Raw genomic sequence first — 18,885 nt, 5'->3', positions numbered from 1 at the left:
TGACAGTGCAGCACTCCGTCAGTACTGACCGTCTGACAGTGCAGCACTCCCTCAGTACTGACCCTCTGACAGTGCAGCACTCCCTCAGTACTGACCCTCTGACAGTGCGGCACTCCCTCAGTACTGACCCTCTGACAGTGCGGCACTCCCTCAGTACTGACCCTCTGACAGTGCGGCACTCCCTCAGTACTGACCCTCTGACAGTGCGGCACTCTCTCAGTACTGACCCTCTGACAGTGTGGCACTCCCTCAGTACTGACCCTCTGACAGTGCGGCGCTCCCTCAGTACTGACCCTCTGACAGTGCAGCACTCTCTCAGTACTGACTCTCTGACAGTGCGGCACTCCCTCAGTACTGACCCTCTGACAGTGCGGCACTCCCTCAGTACTGACTCTCTGACAGTGCGGCACTCCCTCAGTACTGATCCTCTGACAGTGCGGCACTCCCTCAGTACTGACCCTCTGACAGTGCGGCACAGCCTCAGTACTGACCCTCTGACAGTGCGGCACTCCCTCAGTACTGACCCTCTGACAGAGCAGCACTCCCTCAGTACTGACCCTCTGACAGTGCAGCACTCCGTCAGTACTGACCCTCTGACAGTGCAGCACTCCCTCAGTACCGACCCTCTGACAGTGCAGCACTCCCTCAGTACTGACCCTCTGACAGTGCGGCACTCCCTCAGTACTGACCCTCTGACAGTGCGGCACTTCCTCAGTACTGACCCTCTGAGAGTGCGGCACTCCCTCAGTACTGTCACTCTGACAGTGCAGCACTCCCTCAGTACTGACCCTCTGACAGTGCGGCACTCTCTCAGTACTGACCCTCTGACAGTGCGGCACTCCCTCAGTACTGACCCGCTGACAGTGCGGCGCTCCCTCAGTACTGACCCTCTGACAGTGCGGCACAGCCTCAGTACTGACCCTCTGACAGTGCGCGCTCATTCAGTACTGACCCTCTGACAGTGCAGCACTCCCTCAGTACTGACCCTCTGACAGTGCAGCACTCCCTCAGTACTGACCCTCTGACAGTGCAGCACTCCCTCAGTACTGACCCTCTGACAGTGCAGCACTCCCTCAGTACTGACCCTCTGACAGTGCGGCACTCCCTCAGCACTGACCCTCTGAGAGTGCGGCACTCCCTCAGTACTGTCACTCTGATAGTGTGGCACTTCCTCAGTACTGACCCTCTGAGAGTGCGGCACTCCCTCAGTACTGTCACTCTGACAGTGCAGCACTCCCTCAGTACTGACCCTCTGACAGTGCGGCACTCCCTCAGTACTGACCCTCTGACAGTGTGGCACTCCCTCAGTACTGACCCTCTGAGAGTGCGGCACTCCCTCAGTACTGTCACTCTGACAGTGCAGCACTCCCTCAGCACTGACCCTCTGACAGTGCAGCACTCCCTCAGTACTGACCCTCTGACAGTGCGGCACTCCCTTAGTACTGACCCTCTGACAGTGTGGCACTCCCTCAGTACTGACCCTCTGACAGTGCGGCACTCCCTCAGTACTGACCCTCTGACAGTGCGGCACTCTCTCAGTACTGACCCTCTGACAGTGTGGCACTCCCTCAGTACTGACCCTCTGACAGTGCGGCGCTCCCTCAGTACTGACCCTCTGACAGTGCAGCACTCCCTCAGTACTGACTCTCTGACAGTGCGGCACTCCCTCAGTACTGACTCTCTGACAGTGCGGCACTCCCTCAGTACTGACTCTCTGACAGTGCGGCACTCCCTCAGTACTGACCCTCTGACAGTGCGGCACTCCCTCAGTACTGACCCTCTGACAGTGCGGCACAGCCTCAGTACTGACCCTCTGACAGTGCGGCAGTCCCTCAGTACTGACCCTCTGACAGTGCGGCACTCCCTCAGTACTGACCCTCTGACAGTGCAGCACTCCCTCAGTACTGACCCTCTGACAGTGCAGCACTCCCTCAGTACTGACCCTCTGACAGTGCGGCACTCCCTCAGTACTGACCCTCTGACAGTGCGGCACTTCCTCAGTACTGACCCTCTGAGAGTGCGGCACTCCCTCAGTACTGTCACTCTGACAGTGCAGCACTCCCTCAGTACTGACCCTCTGACAGTGCGGCACTCTCTCAGTACTGACCCTCTGACAGTGCGGCACTCCCTCAGTACTGACCCTCTGACAGTGCGGCGCTCCCTCAGTACTGACCCTCTGACAGTGCGGCGCTCCCTCAGTACTGACCCTCTGACAGTGCGGCACTCCCTCAGTACTGACCCTCTGACAGTGCGGCACTCCCTCAGTACTGACCCTCTGACAGTGCGGCACTCCCTCAGTACTGACCCTCCGACAGTTCAGCACCCCCCTCAGTACTGACCCTCTGACAGTCCAGCACTCCCTCAGTACTGACCCTCTGACAGTGCAGCACTCCCTCAGTACTGACCCTCTGACAGTGCAGCACTCTCTCAGTACTGACCGTCTGACAGTGCGGCGCTCCCTCAGTACTGACCCTCCGACAGTGCGGCACAGCCTCAGTACTGACCCTCTGACAGTGCGGCACAGCCTCAGTACTGACCCTCTGACAGTGCGCGCTCATTCAGTACTGACCCTCTGACAGTGCAGCACTCCCTCAGTACTGACCCTCTGACAGTGCAGCACTCCCTCAGTACTGACCCTCTGACAGTGCAGCACTCCCTCAGTACTGACCCTCTGACAGTGCAGCACTCCCTCAGTACTGACCTTCTGTCAGTGCGGCACTTCCTCAGTACTGACCCTCTGACAGTGCGGCACAGCCTCAGTACTGACCCTCTGACAGTGCGCGCTCATTCAGTACTGACCCTCTGACAGTGCAGCACTCCCTCAGTACTGACCCTCTGACAGTGCAGCACTCCCTCAGTACTGACCCTCTGACAGTGCGGCACTCCCTCAGTACTGACCCTCTGACAGTGCGGCACTCCCTCAGTACTGACCCTCCGACAGTTCAGCACCCCCCTCAGTACTGACCCTCTGACAGTCCAGCACTCCCTCAGTACTGACCCTCTGACAGTGCAGCACTCCCTCAGTACAGACCCTCTGACAGTGCAGCACTCTCTCAGTACTGACCGTCTGACAGTGCGGCGCTCCCTCAGTACTGACCCTCCGACAGTGCGGCACAGCCTCAGTACTGACCCTCTGACAGTGCGGCACAGCCTCAGTACTGACCCTCTGACAGTGCGCGCTCATTCAGTACTGACCCTCTGACAGTGCAGCACTCCCTCAGTACTGACCCTCTGACAGTGCAGCACTCCCTCAGTACTGACCCTCTGACAGTGCAGCACTCCCTCAGTACTGACCCTCTGACAGTGCAGCACTCCCTCAGTACTGACCCTCTGACAGTGCGGCACTCCCTCAGCACTGACCCTCTGAGAGTGCGGCACTCCCTCAGTACTGTCACTCTGATAGTGTGGCACTTCCTCAGTACTGACCCTCTGAGAGTGCGGCACTCCCTCAGTATTGTCACTCTGACAGTGCAGCACTCCCTCAGTACTGACCCTCTGACAGTGCGGCACTCCCTCAGTACTGACCCTCTGACAGTGCGGCACTCCCTCAGTACTGACCCTCTGACAGTGCGGCACTCCCTCAGTACTGTCACTCTGACAGTGCAGCACTCCCTCAGCACTGACCCTCTGACAGTGCAGCACTCCCTCAGTACTGACTCTCTGGCAGTGCGGCACTCCCTCAGTACTGACCCTCTGACAGTGTGGCACTCCCTCAGTACTGACCCTCTGACAGTGTGGCACTCCCTCAGTACTGACCCTCTGACAGTGTGGCACTCCCTCAGTACTGACCCTCTGACAGTGCGGCGCTCCCTCAGCACTGGCCTTTTGACAGTGTGGCACTCCCTCAGTACTGACCCTCTGGCAGTGCGGCACTCCCTCAGTACTGACCCTCTGACAGTGCGGCACTCCCTCAGTACTGACCCTCTGACAGTGTGGCACTCCCTCAGTACTAACCCTCTGACAGTGCGGCACTCCCTCAGTACTGACCCTCCGACAGTGCGGCACAGCCTCAGTACTGACCCTCTGACAGTGTGGCACTCCCTCAGTACTGACCCTCTGACAGTGTGGCACTCCCTCAGTACCTGATTGGGAGTATCAGCTGTGGATTAGTTGTTGCACACTTTCCTCTGTGTCCGAAAGCGAGGGTTTAATAATCTCCCGAGGCTTTAACACTGCAGCATCTGGGGAGTGCAGCACTGTCAAAGAATCTGTTTTTCTGATGAGATGTTAAACAGAGATCCATCTGGTTCCTGCTGCAGTTCATTCGCGGAGGTTCTGTGGCACAACTGGCAATATTTCACCAACGGTGGGATGATGAGTTGTGAAAAGGCGGCTGGGACATTATATCGATAGGTTCAGCGAATGGGAAAATGTCTGGGACATGGACAATAATGTGGGAAAATGTGAAACTGTCCATTTTGGCAGAAAGAATAAAAGAATATTATCTAAATGGTGAGAGGAGCAGAGGTATTGGGCCATCCTGGTGTATGAATCACAAAAGGCTAGTATACAGATACAGCGAGTAATTCGGAAAGCTAATAGAATGTGACTGTTTATTGTGAGGGGAATTGATTACAAAAGTCGGGAGGTGAAGCTTCAATTGTACAGAGCGTTGGTGAGATCACATCTGGAGTATTGTGTACAGCACAGGTCTCCTTGCTTAAGGAATTGTTGAAAACAATTCAGAGAAGGTTTATTCGACACACACCAAGAATGGGTGGATTGTCTTGTGAGGAGAGGTTGGATTGGAATCCGCTGGAGTTTGGAAGAGGAAGTGGCGAATCAAATGAAACATTTAAGATTCTGAGGGGTTTTGACAGGGTGGAAATGGAGAGAATGTTTCCTCCTGTGGGAGAGTCTCGAATTGGGGGTCACTGTTTAAAAATAAAGGGTTGCCTGTTTAAAACAGAGATGAAGCAAAGGTTTTTTTTGCAGAGGGTTACAATCGGATCAGCCATAATCTTATTAAATGTTGGTGTAGGCTTGAGGGGTCAAATAGTCTCTCCTGCTCTTGTTCTTATGTTTGTTGATGCTTGTGCAATGTTCAGCACCATTGACAAACTCTTAGAAACGGCAGCAGTCCATGTCCAAATGCAGCAAGACCTGGACAATAACCAGGCTTGAGCTGATAAGTGGCGAGCAAGATATATTCCACACAACTGCCAGGCAACGACTATCCCCAACACGAGAGAATCTAACCATTGCTCCTTGACATTCATTGGCAATCCCATCACCGAAAGCTATCAACAGCCTCGAGTTATCATCGACCAGAAACTGAATTGGACTAGCCATATAAATACTGTGGCTACAAGAGCGTCACGGTGGCACAGTGGTTAGCTCTGCTGCCTCACAGCGCCAGGGACCGGGTTCAATTCTGGTTTTGGGTGGCTGAGTGGAGTTTGCACATTTTCCCCGTGTCCGCATGAGTTTCCTCCGGGTGCTCCGGTTTCCTCCCACAGTCCAAACGACGTGCAGGTTAGGCGGATAGGTCATGCTGAATTGCCCCTTAGTGCCAGGGGGGTGAGCAGGGCAATACCTGGGGTTAGAGCCTGGGTGGAATTGTTGTTGGTACAGGCTTGTTTCTACGATTCTACTCTAAGAGCAGGTCAGCGGCTAGGAATCCTGCGGTGAATAACTCATCTCATGACGCCCCCCAAAGCCTATCCACCATCTACAATGCACAAGTCAAGAGTATAATGGAATACTAACAGCACCAGACTAGCACTGGGACAGCACCACACTGGGACAGAGCCGCACCGGCACTGGGACAGAGCCGCACCGGCACTGGGACAGAGCCGCACCGGCACTGGGACAGAGCCGCACCGGCACTGGGACAGAGCCGCACCGGCACTGGGACAGAGCCGCAGCGGCACTGGGACAGAGCCGCACCGGCACTGGGACAGAGCCGCAGCGGCACTGGGACAGAGCCGCACCGGCACTGGGACAGAGCCGCAGCGGCACTGGGACAGAGCCGCAGCGGCACTGGGACAGAGCCGCACCGGCACTGGGACAGAGCCGCACCGGGACAGAGCCGCACCGGCACTGGTACCTGTTGTCCAGGCTTCCAGAGGAGGTATTAGGTGCCAGGTAACTGGGCTGCTGGGATGTTTGGATTTTTGGGATTCTGATAAAGTCCACCGATCAGCAGATGCCCCTATCACTCAATAAGAAACTGTGTGTGGTGTCGGGTCACAAAGCAGCTCAAATTTGTTAATAAACTAAAATTCCCGAAAAGTTACTGAAAATAACCTCGCTCTCACGAAAAGGCAACACAAAAGAATTCAACTTCTCTCATCATTTTACATTGGATTTCCAGTCAGAAACTGTTCATCAAAAAAAACTCCCTCTACACTGTCCCCATCAAACACTCCCAGGACAGGTACAGCACGGGGTTAGATACAGAGTAAAGCTCCCTCTACACTGTCCCCCATCAAACACTCCCAGGACAGGTACAGCACGGGGTTAGATACAGAGTAAAGCTCCCTCTACACTGTCCCCATCAAACACTCCCAGGACAGGTACAGCACGGGGTTAGGTACAGAGTAAAGCTCCCTCTACACTGTCCCCATCAAACACTCCCAGGATAGGTACAGCACGGGGTTAGGTACAGAGTAAAGCTCCCTCTACACTGTCCCCATCAAACACGATGTGGAGATGCCGGCGTTGGACTGGGGTAAGCACAATAAGAAGTCTCACAACACCAGGTTAAAGTCCAACAGGTTTATTTGGTAGCAAATACCATTTGCTACCAAATAAACCTGTTGGACTTTAACCTGGTATTGTGAGACTTCTTCCCATCAAACACTCCCAGGACAGGTACAGCCCGGGGTAAGGTACAGAGTAAAGCTCCCTCTACACTGTCCCCATCAAACACTCCCAGGACAGGTACAGCACGGGGTCAGATACAGAGTTAAGCTCCCTCTACACTGTCCCCATCAAACACTCCCAGGACAGGTACAGCACGGGGTTAGATACAGAGTAAAGCTCACTCTACACTGTCCCCATCAAACACTCCCAGGACAGGTACAGCACGGGGTTAGATACAGAGTAAAGCTCCCTCTACACTGTCCCCATCAAACACTCCCAGGACAGGTACAGCACGGGGTTAGATACAGAGTAAAGCTCACTCTACACTGTCCCCATCAAACACTCCCAGGACAGGTACAGCACGGGGTTAGATACAGAGTAAAGCTTCCTCTACAATGTTTTGGACTCTGACGGAGCCAGTGTCAACAGTGGAGGGTGCATTTAGAGAAGGTAGAGAATATCGGTGAGTTTGCTAAGAGCAATCTCTTGTTGTGACCTCAGTGTGTGGGTTAGAAACATGATGTTTATTGTGTGCAACACAGGCACACAATAGGTTAGAGATGACAAGGGTATTAAACTGGGGCTATTTTGTAGATTCCGAAATGTGGAAAAGCAGGAAGTGCAAGGAGATTGAGTCAACAGGAGAGACGAATATCTGTGACCGAGGTCGATGAGTGTTTGCTTTCTGAAGAAATTTGCAGACATGGGTTCAAACAAGAAACTGAACTTCAGTAAAAAGATCAGCGATGACAGAGCAGGTACAATCGATCCAATTCCCTAATCCTGCTCAGAACTTTTAGCTTTTATTAACAGGGGGTTGGAGTTTAAGAGCCGTGGGGTTATGCTGCAACTGTACAGGACCTTGGTGAGACCACATTTGGAATATTGTGTGCAGTTCTGGTCACCTCACTATAAGAAGGATGTGGAAGCGCTGGAAAGAGTGCAGAAGAGATTTACCAGGATGCTGCGGTTTGGAGGGTAGGTCTTATGAGGAAAGGTTGTGGGAGCTAAGGCTGTTCACTCTGGAGCGGAGGAGGCTGAGGGGAGACTTAATAGGGGTTTATAAAATGATGAAGGGGATAGATAGAGTGAACGTTCAAAGACTATTTCCTCAGGTGGATGGAGCTATTACAAGGGGCATAACGATCGTGGTGGGAGATATAGGACGGATATCAGAGGTAGGTTCTTTACGCAGAGAGTGGTTGGGGTGTGGAATGGACTGCCTGCAGTCATAGTGGAGTCAGACACTTTAGGAACATTTAAGCGGTTATTGGATAGGCACATGGAGCACACCAGGATGATAGGGAGTGGGATAGCTTGATCTTGGTTTCAGATAAAGCTCGGCACAACATCGTGGGACGAAGGGCCTGTTCTGTGCTGTACTGTTCTATGTTCTAACTGTACCCCAGTGAGAGTCAGTGTGTGTGGGACCCGTACCCCAGTGAGAGTCAGTGTGTGTGGAACTATACCCCAGTGAGAGTCAGTGTGTGTGGAACCCGTACCCCAGTGAGAGCCAGTGTGTGTGGAACTGTACCCCAGTGAGAGTCAGTGTGTGTGGAACCCGTACCCCAGTGAGAGTCAGTGTGTGTGGGACCCCTACCCCAGTGAGAGTCAGTGTGTGGGACCCGTACCTCAGTGAGAGTCAGTGTGTGTGGAACTGTACCCCAGTGAGAGTCAGTGTGTGTGGAACTCGTACACCAGTGAGAGTCAGTGTGTGTGGGACCTGTACCCCAGTGAGAGTCAGTGTGTGTGGAACTGTATCCCAGTGAGAGTCAGTGTGTGTGGGACCCGTACCTCAGTGAGAGTCAGTGTGTGTGGGACCCATTTCCCAGAGAGAGTCAGTGTGTGTGGAACTGTACCCCAGTGAGAGTCAGTGTGCGTGGAACCTATAACCCAGTGAGAGTCAGTGTGTGTGGAACCCGTACCCCGGTGAGAGTCAGTGTGTGTGGAACCCGTACCCCAGTGAGAGTCAGTGTGTGTGGAACCCGTATCCCAGTGAGAGTCAGTGTGTGTGGGACCCATACCCCAGTGAGAGTCAGTGTGTGTGGAACCCGTACCCCAGTGAGAGTCAGTGTGTGTGGAACCCATACCCCAGTGAGAGTCAGTGTGTGTGGGACCCCTACCCCAGTGAGAGTCAGTGCGTGTGGGACCCGTACCCCAGTGAGAGTCAGTGTGTGTGGGAACCGTATCCCAGTGAGAGTCAGTGTGTGTGGGACCCGTACCCCAGTGAGAGTCAGTGTGTGTGGGACCCGTACCCCAGTGAGAGTCAGTGTGTGTGGGACCCGTACCCCAGTGAGAGTCAGTGTGTGTGGGACCCGTACCCCAGTGAGAGTCAGTGTGTGTGGGACCCGTACCCCAGTGAGAGTCAGTGTGTGTGGGACCCGTACCCCAGTGAGAGTCAGTGTGTGTGGGACCCGTACCCCAGTGAGAGTCAGTGTGTGTGGGACCCGTACCCCAGTGAGAGTCAGTGTGTGTGGGACCCGTACCCCAGGGAGAGTCAGTGTGTGTGGGACCCGTACCCCAGGGAGAGTCAGTGTGTGTGTGGGACCCGTACCCCAGTGAGAGTCAGTGTGTGTGGGACCCGTACCCCAGTGAGAGTCAGTGTGTGTGGGACCCGTACCCCAGTGAGAGTCAGTGTGTGTGGGACCCGTACCCCAGTGAGAGTCAGTGTGTGTGGGACCCGTACCCCAGGGAGAGTCAGTGTGTGTGGGACCCGTTCCCCAGGGAGAGTCAGTGTGTGTGGGACCCGTACCCCAGGGAGAGTCAGTGTGTGTGTGGGACCCGTACCCCAGGGAGAGTCAGTGTGTGTGGGACCCGTACCCCAGGGAGAGTCAGTGTGTGTGTGGGACCCGTACCCCAGGGAGAGTCAGTGTGTGTGGGACCCGTACCCCAGGGAGAGTCAGTGTGTGTGTGGGACCCGTACCCCAGGGAGAGTCAGTGTGTGTGGGACCCGTACCCCAGGGAGAGTCAGTGTGTGTGGGACCCGTACCCCAGTGAGAGTCAGTGTGTGTGGAACGTTGACCTTGTTTTTCCTAAGAACCCATCCCACCTTTTCCTTCCGTTAATTGTCCAATTGTTTTTTGAAACCGGATTGAATCTGCTTCCTTCACCCTGTCTTGCAAATCCGAACCAATCACTGCGTTAAACTTTTTTCCCTCTTGTTGTTTTGCCCCTGACTTTATTTCTGTCGCCTTGGGTTTTGGCCTCCTGGTTTTTCTCAGTCTCCTCTGCCCACACTCCTTTGCTTTTTCTGCTCCTCGATCAAATTTCCTCTCCCACCACTTTCGGAAGAACATTCCCTGCTTGTCCAATTGATCTGCGTCACTGATGTTCTTCCTCCCTGAAACCATTCTTTTGAATCTCTGCTGCACTTTCTCTAATGTCTTTGCATTTCTCCTAAACTGTGGTGTCCAGAGTACAGCACAATATTGCAGTGTAGACTGATCTGATGTATTTAAAAAGGGAGATAGAGAGTAACCGGGGAATTATAGATGCCGCTAGTTGGGAAAATTCTAGAATACGTCATAAAATATTTAATAGCAGAGCACTTGGAAAACAGTGGCAGAATCGGACAGAGTCAGCATGGATTTACAAAAGGGAAATCATGCTTGATAAATCTACTGGAATTCTTCGAGGATGTAACTAGTGGAGTTGATGAGGGGGAGCCAATGGATGTGGTTTATTTAGACTTTCAGCAGACTTTTGACAAAGCCCCACAAAAGCGCATGGGATTGGGGACAGTGTATTGAGATGGATAGAAAACTGGTTGGCAGACAGGAAACAAAGTGTAGGTCTTTTTCCAAATGGCAGGCAGTGGCTAGTGGGGTACCGCAGGGCTCAGTGCTGGGATCCCAGCTATTCGCAATATATATTAATGACTTAGATCAGAGAACAAAATGTAATATCTCCAAATTTGCAGATGATACAAAGTTGGGTGGGAGGGTGAGCTGTGAGGAGGATGCAGAGATCCTGAACATTTGGACATGATGAGTGAGTGGACAAATGAATGGCAGTTGCAGTATAATTTGGGTAAATGTGAGGTTATCCACTTTGGTAGCAAAAACAGGAAGACAGATTATTATCAGAATGGCTATAAATTAGGAGAGGGGAATGTGAGACCTGGGTGTCCTTGTACATCAGACATCCCACCCTTGGTGTCATCCTCATCTCTTGCCTCCCCACCTATTTCTGTGTCATCCACAAACTTGACAACAGTACGTTCACTTCTCTCATAGAATCATAGAATCCCTGCAGTGCAGAAGGAGGCCATTCGGCCCATTGTGTCTGCACCAACCACAATCCCACCCAGGCCCTATCCCTGTAACCCCACGTATTTAAACTGCTATTCCCCTGACACGAAGGGGCAATTTAGTGTGGCGAATCAACTTAACCCACACATCTTTGGATTGTGGGAGGAAACCGGAGCACCACAGACACGGGGAGAATGTGAAAACTCCACACAGTCATTTGAACCCAGGTCCCTGGCGCTGTGAGGCAGCAGTGCTTTCCACTGTGCCACCGTGCTGCCCCGGGTCCCTGGCGCTGTGAGGCAGCAGTGCTATCCACTGTGCCGCCCAAATTAATAATATATTTTATAAATAATTGTGTCCCCAGCATTGATCCCTGTGGCAGTCCACTAATTACAAGTTGCCATCCTGAAAATGTTTCTCTTATCCCAACTCTCTGCCTTCTATTGGTCAATCCAATAGAATCCAATCTATGTAGATAAGCCTACAAGAGGAGAGACTGTACTTGATTTGGTATTGGGAAATGTATCTGGGCAGGTGTCAGATCTCTCAGTGGGAGAGCATTTTGGAGATAGTGATCATAATTCTATCTCCTTTACAATAGCATTGGAGAGAGATAGGATCAGACAAAAGTGTTTAATTGGAGTAAGGGGAATTATGACGCTATCAGGCAGGAAATTGGAGGCTTAAATTGGAAAGAGGTTTTCTCAGGGAAATGTATGCAAGAAATGTGGCAAATTTTCAGGGAATATTTGTCTGGAGTTCTGCATAGCAACGTTCCAATGAGACAGGGAAGTTATGGTAGGTTACAGGAACCGTGGTATACAAAGGCTGTAATGAATCTAGTCAAGAAGAAAAGAAAAGCTTACAAAAGGTTCAGGGAGCTTGGTAATGTTAGAGATCTTAAAGAGTATACGGCTAATAGGAAGAATCTTAAGAAGGAAATTAGGAGAGCCAGAAGGGGTCATGAGAAGGCCTTGGCAGGCAGGATTAAGGAAAACCCCAAGGCATTCTACAAGTATGTGAAGAGTAAGAGGATATGACGTGAAAGAATAGGACCTATCAAGTGTGACGGTGGGAAAGTTTGTATGGAACCGGAAGAAATAGCAGAGGTACTTAATGAATACTTTACTTCAGTATTCACTATGGAAAAGGATCTTGGTGGTTGTAGAGCAGACTTGCAGTGGACTGAAAAGCTTGAGCATGTAGATATTAAGAAAGAGGATGTGTTGGAGCTTTTGAAAAGCATCAAGTTAGATAAGTTGCCGGGACCGGATGAGATGTACCCCAGGCTCCTGTGGGATGCGAGGGAAGAGATTGCTGAGCCTCTGGCGATGATCTTTGCGTCATCAATGGAGACGGGAGCGGTTCCGGAGGATTGGAGGATTGCGGATGTTGTTCCTTTATTCAAGAAAGGGAGTAGAGATAACCCTGGAAATTATAGACCAGTGAGTCTAACCTCAGTGGTTGTTAAGTTGATGGAGAAGATCCTGAGAGGCAGGATTTATGAACATTTGGAGAGGTATAATATGATTAAGAATAGTCAGCATGGCTTTGTCAAAGGCAGATCATGCCTTACGAGCCTGATTGAATTTTTTGAGGATGTGACTAAACACATTGATGAAGGAAGAGCAGTAGATGTAGTATATATGGACTTCAGCAAGGCATTTGATAAGGTGTCCCATGCAAGGCTTATTGAGAAAGTGAGGGGGCATGGGATCCAAGCGGATATTGCTTTGTGGATCCAGAACTGGCTTGCCCACAGAAGGCAAAGAGTGGTTATAGATGGGTCATGGAAGTCGGTCACCAGTGGAGTGCCCCAGGGATCTGTTCTGGGACCCTTACTCTTTGTGATTTTTATAAATGACCTGGATGAGGAAGTGGAGGGATGGGTTGGTAAGTTTGCTGATGACACAAAGGTTGGAGGTGTTGTGGATAGTGTGGAGGAATGTCAGAAGTTGCAGCGAGACATTGATAGGATGCAAGACTGGGTGGAGAAGTGGCAGATGGAGTTCAACCCAGATAAGTGTGAGGTGGTTCATTTTGGCAGGTCAAATAGGATGGTGGAATATAATACTAATGGTGGGACTCTTGGCAGAGTGGAAGATCAGAAGGATCTTGGGGTCCGAGTTCATAGGACGCTCAAAGCAGCTGTGCAGGTTGAGGCTGTGGTTAAGAAGGCGTATGGTGTACTGGCCTTCATCAATCGAGGAACTGAGTTTAGGAGTCGTGAGATAATGTTGCAGCTATATAAGATCCTGGTCAGATCACACTTGGAGTACTGTGCTCAATTCTGGTCGCCTCATTACAGGAAGGATGTGGAAGCCACAGAAAGGGTGCAGTGGAGATTTACAAGGATGTTGCCTGGGTTGGGGAGCATGCCTTATGAGGATAGGTTGAGTGAGCTCGGCCTTTTCTCCTTGGAGAGATGAAGGATGAGGGGTGACTTGATAAGGTGTATAAGATGTTGAGAGGTATTGATCGAGTGGATAGTCAGAGGCTTTTTCCCAGGGCTGAAATGGTTGCCACAAGAGGACACAGGTTTAAGGTGCTGGGGAGTAGGTACAGAGGAGATGTCAGGGGTAAGTTTTTCACTCAGAGGGTGGTGGGTGCGTGGAATGGGCTGCCAGCAACGGTGGTGGAGGCAGATTCGAGAGGGTCTTATAAGAGACTTTTAGATAAGTACATGGAACTTAGTAAGATAGAGGATTATAGGTAAGCCCATAACCCTCTAAGCTAAGGTAGGGACATGTTCGGCACAACTTTGTGGGCTGAAGGGTCTGTACTGTGCTGTAGTTTTTCTATGTTTCTATGTTTCTAATCCTGTATCCATGCTAATGTACTCCCCACAACACCATGGGCTCTTATCTTATTCAGTAGCCTTTTGTGTCGTCTAAATGTGAACTCAGAGGCACGAGCAAAGTGGTATTATTGCTGGACTACACTCGCAACCTGGGTTCGAAATTTGGATTCAATAAAAATCTGGAATTAAAATTCTAATGATGACCATGAAACCATTGTCGATTGTCGTAAAAATGCATCTGATTCACGAATGTCCTTTAGGGAAGGAAATCTGTCATTCTTACTCAGTCTGGCATACATGTGACTCCAGACCCACAGCAATGTGGTTGACTCTTAACTGCCCTGTAATGGCTGAGTGAGACACTCAGTTTGTGGGCAATTAGGGATAGGCACAAAATGCAGGCCCAGCCAGCGACACCACTTCCCATGAATGAATAGGAAAAGAAAATTTCATCTTACTCTGACTCCACCTACTTCTTAGCATGCTATCTGTCTCCCAAGTCTTTGTAAATTTTGGTATTTCTCTATTATTTGCTGTCAGAAGGTTCCCAGTCAAGGTGGTGACCCACTGGAGTATCAGTTCCATGGGTATCTCGTCTCTGGGTAGGGTATTTATCCAAAAGAGGCTCATCCTGTCCTCAGGGAATAGGGAAAAGTGGGCAAATGAAGTTGAGGCAGATGATCAGCAATGATTAGATTGAAAGGTCTCCTTGTTTTCCTAATTCTTATACTCTTCTCATCGTATTGTTGGTCAGATATACAACACCTGGCTTCAGATATACAACATCTGGCGTTTCTTTGCGTTGGGAACCTGATTGTTCTTTTTGCCCCTTGCCCACTCACAGTCACTGAGAGTAATTCTAGACCCACTACTCTGCACCCTCCCCCTGGACTGTGAGCACCCACCCACCCAGCCCTCAACTGGACTGGATGCTGACCGTAGGTTAGTTGGATATGTTCCTGTAAGTAGGTCTTTACGGCGATTTAATCTGGATTTGTAGCTGCTGTGGAATATCTGGGCTTATGGGAACAATGAGCTTTTATCAGATTGTTTACTAACACTCCAAACTTCCATTTCTAACTGCCAGAGTCGTGAGTTGCGGATATGGAAAGCTGGCCTAGTTTCCGGTGTTTGGGAGATTGAGGGTAATCTGCTGATCCAGAGAGTGTGTCAGAACACAAAGTCCCCTCTGTGTGGACCCTGAGCCGATTTCACTGGACCAGAGACTCGGCTCTGACCAATCACTGAGAGAGCGTCTAACGAGAACTGAATAATTGTCTCAAATCAATTGATTTTCATTTGGACGCCACTGACCTTTTACACGCATGTAAGTGGGTGGGGTGCTGAGAACAGGACAAAAAATAATTACCAGGGGGAGGGTAGATGTTCCCCCAGCACTGGATCCCCATCCTGAGTGCTGAGAGCCCCCCTCACTGGATCCTACCCTGACTGCCCCCCTCCCTCCCCTCACTGGATCCCCACCCTGACTGCCCCCCTCCCTCCCCTCACTGGATCCCCACCCTGACTGTCCCCATTCCTCCCCTCACTGGATCCCCACCCTGACTGCCCCCCTCCCTCCCCTCACTGGATCCCCACCCTGACTGCCCCCCTCCCTCCCCTCACTGGATCCCCACCCTGACTGCCCCCCTCCCTCCCCTCACTGGATCCCCACCCTAACTGCCTTCTTCACTGGACTTTATTAAGATCCACTGGTTGAGGGATCTGCTGTTATTTAACAATGTCGGTTGGTTTGGTTGACTCCTCGTTTGAAAGTTCACCTCGTGCTGCTCTCAGTTCTGTCCGTTGACACTCCTGATTTAACAAGCTCTGGGGTCAGTGTTACTGGGCTGGGTATTATTGGCAGCACCTCGGGCGGGTTCCGCGGGTGAATGGGACAGATTGAGGGAAAAGTCAGGAAGATTGGGAGGAAGCTGCTGCTCGGTTAGTCTGGGGAATCCCCTCCTGAACAGAGCCTCAGCACTGACATTGGTGAGACAGACTTTACAGAGACTTTGTCCGGGGGTGGAAGGAGACTTGTTGGTACTGGTGGGAAATGGGGGTTAAAGCTCATCTCAGTGAATACTGAAGACCTTGTGCTTCAGCCCTGATAGAGGAAAGAGTCACCAACAAGGGAGTGAAGGTTGTGTCATGGGAAGAAGATGTTGTGATTGGTCTATCTGATGTTGGGTTTGGAGGAAATTGTGACTCACTTCAGACTGGACATTGGGCCACATGTCACTGGATCGCTCGGTCAATAGGTCAGTAGGTCTATGGGTCAATAGGTCACTGGATCACTCAGTCAATAGGTCTATGGGTCAATAGGTCACTGAATCAACAGGTCAATGGGCCACTAGGTCAATAGGTCAATGGGTCACTGGGCCAATAGGTCACTGGGTTAATAGATATACCTGGATTACCATAACCCGCCTGTTCTTTTTTTTGGATGCTGATTGCCCAGTTGGGTATGAGTGATATTTCCTGTCTTTTATATACTGTTCTGTCAGTATTTGTACATTTCCCTTTCGCTTCTCAGTTTGATTGGGCCTTCATTATTGACAAACTCTCTGAAGAATCTCTGACTCCCTCAGTACTGAAATATGAGCCTAGATTGTGTACTTGGGTCCTCGTGCGAGCGTTAACCAATGGAAGCAAGCTCCTTCATCCCGGGAGCCTCGGGGGATCCGCGTTACCCTTGGCAGCTTAAACCTGAAAACTCAGACCGAAACCAGTCACCGCTCCATCTCCACTCTGACCCCGCTCTGAATCTGCACTGCCCCACTGCACCCCTATTCTGACCCCTCGCAACTCTGCTCCATCCCCATTCTGACCTCACTCTGATCCCGTTCAGTCCCTGTCACCCTCACTCCTCCCTCACCCTCCCTCACTCTCCCCTCACACCCCCTCACTCCCCAATCCCTCACTCCCCCCTCACTCCCCCCTCACTCCCCCCTCCCTCACTCCCCCCTCCCTCACTCCCCCCTCCCTCACTCCCCCCTCCCTCACTCCCCCTCACTCCCTCCTCCCTCACTTCTCCCTCACTCCTCCCTCACTCCTCCCTCACCCACCCCTCACCCACCCCTCACTCTCCCCTCACTTCCCCCTCACTTCCCCCTCACTTCCCCCTCCATCGCTCCCCCTCCATCGCTCCCCCTCATTCCCCCCTCATTCCCCCCTCATTCCCCACTCATTCCCCCCTCATTCCCTCACTTCTCCCTCACTCCCTCCTCACTCCCTCCTCACTCCCTCCTCTCTCCCCTCATTCCTCCCTCACTCCCCGTCTCACTCCCCGTCTCACTCCCCCTCTCACTCCCCCTCTCACTCCCCCCTCACTCCCCCCTCACTCCCCCCTCACTCCCCCCTCACTCCCCCCTCACTCCCCCCTCACTCCCCCCCTCACGCCTCCCTCACGCCTCCCTCACGCCTCCCTCACGCCTCCCTCACGCCTCCCTCACGCCTCCCTCACGCCTCCCTCACTGCTCCCTCACTGCTCCCTCACTGCTCCCTCACTGCCCCCTCACTGCCCCCTCACTGCCCCCTCACTGCCCCCTCACTGCCCCCTCACTGCCCCCTCACCCTCCTCTCACTCCTCCCTCACTCCCCCCCACTCTCCTCACTTCCCACTCCCTCACTCCTCCCTCATTCCCTCCCTTCTCCCTCACTCCTCCTCAATGCTCCCTCACTCCTCCCCTCACCCCCTCACCCTCCTCTCACTCCCCCCTCACTCCCCCCTCACTCCCCTCACTTCCCCCTCCCTCGCTTCCCCCTCGCTTCCCCCTCACTTCACTCCTCCCTCACTCCTCCCTCACTCCTCCCTCACTCCTCCCTCACTCCTCCCTCACTCCCCCCTCACTCCCCCCTCACTCCCCTCACTTCCCACTCCCTCACTCCTCCCTCATTCCCTCACTCCTCCTCAATGCTCCCTCACTCCTCCCCTCACCCCCTCACCCTCCTCTCACTCCCCCCTCACTCCCCCCTCACTCCCCTCACTTCCCCCTCCCTCGCTTCCCCCTCACTTCCCCCTCATTCCCTCCTCCCTCACTCCTCCCTCACTCCTCCCTCACTCCTCCCTCACTCCTCCCTCACTCCACCCTCACTCCACCCTCACTCCACCCTCACTCCACCCTCACTCCACCCTCACTCCACCCTCACTCCACCCTCACTCCACCCTCACTCCACCCTCACTCCACCCTCACTCCACCCTCACTCCTCCCTCACTCCTCCCTCACTCCTCCTCACTCCTCCCTCACTCCTCCCTCACTCCTCCCTCACTCCTCCCTCACTCCTCCCTCACTCCTCCCCTCACTCCACCCTCACTCCACCCTCACTCCACCCCTCACTCCACCCTCACTCCACCCTCACTCCTCCCTCACTCCTCCCTCACTCCTCCCTCACTCCTCCCTCACTCCTCCCTCACTCCTCCCTCACTCCTCCCTCACTCCTCCCTCACTCCTCCCTCACTCCTCCCTCACTCCTCCCTCACTCCTCCCTCACTCCTCCCTCACTCCTCCCTCACTCTCCCCTCATTCCTCCCTCACTCCCTCCTCACTCCTCCTCACTCCCTCCTCACTCCCTCCTCACTCCCTCCTCACTCCCTCCTCACTCCCTCCTCACTCCCTCCTCACTCTCCGCTCACTCCATCCTCACACTCCCCTCATTTTCCCTCACTCCCCCCTCACTCCCCCCTCACTCCTCCTCACTCCCCCTCACTCCCCCTCACTCCCCCTCACTCCCCCTCACTCTCCCCTCACTCTCCCCTCACTCTCCCCTCACTCTCCCCTCACTCTCCTCTCACTCCCTCCTCACTCTCCCCTCACTCTCCCCTCACTCTCCTCTCACTCCCTCCTCACTCCCTCCTCACACCCTCCTCACACCCTCCTCACACCCTCCTCACACCCTCCTCACACCCTCCTCACACCCTCCTCACACCCTCCTCACTCCTCCTCACTCCCTCCTCACTCTCCCATCACTCTCCCATCACTCCACCCTCACTCTAACGCTCACTCCATCCTCACACTCCCCTCATTTTCC

This window comes from Mustelus asterias, chromosome 3 (genome assembly GCF_964213995.1).
Source record: "Mustelus asterias chromosome 3, sMusAst1.hap1.1, whole genome shotgun sequence".
In the NCBI taxonomy this organism is placed as follows: domain Eukaryota; kingdom Metazoa; phylum Chordata; class Chondrichthyes; order Carcharhiniformes; family Triakidae; genus Mustelus; species Mustelus asterias.
The sequence above is the reverse complement of the archived record's forward strand: the minus strand, read 5'-3'. Positions refer to the sequence as shown.